The sequence below is a fragment of the Silene latifolia genome, chromosome 10 (assembly GCF_048544455.1).
Source record: "Silene latifolia isolate original U9 population chromosome 10, ASM4854445v1, whole genome shotgun sequence".
NCBI lineage: Eukaryota > Viridiplantae > Streptophyta > Magnoliopsida > Caryophyllales > Caryophyllaceae > Silene > Silene latifolia.
The window spans coordinates 64,804,222-64,807,442 of NC_133535.1; the positions used below are offsets into that span (position 1 = coordinate 64,804,222).

At 36.6% G+C, this 3,221-nt stretch overlaps 1 long non-coding RNA gene across 1 annotated transcript; it reads right to left on the reverse strand.

The window, feature by feature from the left end:
* Nucleotides 1-387: 387 nt before the first annotated feature.
* On the reverse strand, nt 388-2,941 carry LOC141609016 (uncharacterized). Its single transcript, XR_012527137.1, has 3 exons — nt 2,768-2,941; nt 2,560-2,669; nt 388-710 (listed from the first exon to the last, which is right to left on the reverse strand). It is a non-coding gene; the product is annotated as an uncharacterized LOC141609016 (long non-coding RNA).
* Between the last annotated feature and the right edge of the window lie 280 nt (nt 2,942-3,221).

A 3,221-nucleotide genomic window follows, 5' to 3' on the forward strand; every position in this document is an offset into this window, starting at 1 on the left:
CCATAAGGAAAAGCTCAAGATCAAAAGAGAAAGGTGATCTCTTTTGTGCCCCTTAAATCCGAAATCAACAATGTAAGGACATGATTTCTCTCCTATTATATTATTTGTTTGCATGCATAAAATCCGTTTTAATTTTATGACAAAATTATTTAGACATATATGAGTATGTTAATATGTATATGAATCTACTTTTCCTTCATTAGCAATCACAAACAGACTACCACATAAAATCCTAACTCTACCCATCCTACCCATCTCTCAAGTTTATTATTTAAAGGTCAAGTGATTTTAGGTGGGGTGCACAAACGTGCGTCGGGAGCAAATATGCTCTGATACCAACTATAACACCCTTAAATAAACCGATAATTAAACGCGTAAATTCTACAGAAAAACTGACAGGATATGTTTGTAATTGGTTCAACTAGACAAAACCTGTAATTTTTAAAACTTTCCTAAACCAACCACAAACATTTCCAACATTCCCAAGAGGAGGGTGCCAAAACCTGCAATGCTAACGAACTAATTTACATGCCATAGCTATTCTATAAGAAAATATAATGATACAACCCAAAATAGAAAAGGGAGACATATGTCCCTTCAAATTATATACAAAAACCAAAAGTTAAAAGGTTTACTATAAGAATAGCCAAACTAGGTCCAAGGTTCCTTATGCTCACTAGCTCGTCTGTGACCCCATCTAAATCTTCAACCTGTCAATCGTATTTTATACAAACACGAAAGCCACAATTCAGTGGGGAGTAACTTCGAGTCCTCCCAGCCACGAAACGTCAAATTTAATGTAACATGTAATGAAACATGTAAACTATATGAAAATTTAATCTAAGTTCCAAGTATTCTAACATGTGAATGCTAAATTGACTAATTTAAACTATCATGTGAAAAATATAACAAGTAGTAATCCAAACTCTATCAACCATAGCCGGCTTGCATCTCACCTTCTATGATTCATAGAATCATCAAACAAGAAAGGGCAATATATCAAAGACAGGCATAAGTTCTTAGTACCGTCAATAGTCACTCTGTAACTCGAGTCTATACCACGAGGTAGGGAAGGTAATCGAACCGGTATCTTGGCTCAGCGGTTAATATTAATAAAATATGGCCAAGACACAACACAATCCTAGCCTAAAATCTGCGCAGACCTAGACATGCGGATACACACCACCGCACCCAAGACCCACAATTTTTCTAAAACAAAGTGAGTACCCTAAGGAGTCCACCAAAGGGTTGGCTAGTACTTAAGCTGACCACTTACTAACAAAATAAGTAACGAGGTCATGCCCCAACTTGGATATAAATCCACTAGTCGGGAACACAAAGGCTATTAAGCAGTGAACATATACTCGTCGGAGACTATAAAGACCTATCTATGATGAAGGTGAAACACTCACCTAGGACCTAGTCCCACTAGTCCCAAACTTGAATACTTTAGCCCACACCACACAAGACAAGTAAGACACCCACTTAACCATAAGAGCAAAGAGTCCAACTTACCAACATAAATGCTAACATTCTATCATGTGAAAGGCTATATAAATGTCTAATCAGCAGAACAATCCAACAATATTAAAGGCTTCAGGGAATCTAGGGCCGTTTCCACAATATAAGAAACTATTAAATTCAACCAACTATACATGTGACTAAAAACTTGATAAATGGCCTAAAACAAGAAAAAGGCCGATTATCCAATTCATATAAAATTTCATCCAACCGAATTTTTACCCGCAACCCCACCTGCGGACAGTGCACGGGTTAAATTGCGGCTGACCAATCACTCAATTGACTGACATCGAATCAGTCAAAGGGACTAAGGCTCAGTTTTCGGCACAATCAACAAAACATTACAATTAGCACTATAAAATTTATTTTGAGCCTATTCATTACAATTTTATCTTATAACCTACCCTAACATGTGCAACTACTAATATAAACTTAACTTTTACCATTAACATAATTTTTACTACTAATATGATTCAATTCAAAAGTATACTCATATGTGACTTATACTAACTATAACATTAATGAACCCGAAATGACAAATATTGCATGAAAAACCGCGAAACAAGCGACGGCCCAACCCGGGCCAAGCACGGGCCTGCCGCGGCCCGTCACGGGCCTGTTTCACTGCTGTGAACAGTACCGCGGGTCTGTGAACAGTAACTTTTCTATAAATTTTTCGGTAAAACGACGCCAAATACTCATACGGACTCCGAATTGAGTGATTCAAGTGGCTAAACCACCTAATTTTTCGACGCCGTTCAATCTGTCATATTTTTGGAAACATTGGAAAATGTCTCGGTCCGGTACTGACACGTTCCAGCCAACCCGCGGATTTGTCCCCTCAAATAATTACTCATCCAAATTTGTTCTAAACAATAATATACAAATGGTTAACTTAAACTAACAAAAGACAAGCATTAAACATGTATGCAACCCATTTTAAACATGTAAAAATTTACTACTCAACCAAAAATCACAAAAACATACAAAAAGCAAAGAATGTGACGATTATTCGTCGAGTAACTCGAAATATGTTACCTTAAGCTAGAAAATGAGCAATTAGCACCTTAAAAACCAACCCTAATCTGCCGACTAACCACTATCTTCGACAATATACGAGTCTCCAAACTCGTCTTCCAATTCTTCACCTAAATAAACAATAAAAACACAAAAATAAGCTTAAAAACCGAAATTATACCAAAATTCGTCTTAAAACAACTTCAAGAAAACTGAAATTAAAATATACCAGGAGGTAGATCTCGACGAGAGGATTCCGGAAACATAAATTATGCGAAAATCCGATAAGAAATGAGGAAGTTATGGTGATTTTAGCTTAAATTTTGTAGAAAAATGGTGTTTGTTTGTTTAGAATAGGAATAGGATGTAAGGAAGATAAGAAAATCAGAAAAAGAAGGAAGGGGGAAGGGGGTGCTGCGTGAAAGAGAAGGAGAAAAGGAAAGGAGGAAGGTGCGGGTTTTTAGTCGGGATTTTACGAGTCGGTTTTGGCTCGTTTCGATAATAATTAGAACCGCTTGTCAAATGCAAATTCCGACAAGACCAAAGTTCTTAAACACGAGATTACAAGAAAATTGAATACTCATACGACCCATTTCCAAAATCGTTTACCCAATTTTCAATAGAGTTGTCATTTTTCCCCGAAAAGCCCTTATTTCGAAATAAAAAGTTTTTACACGGTTTAA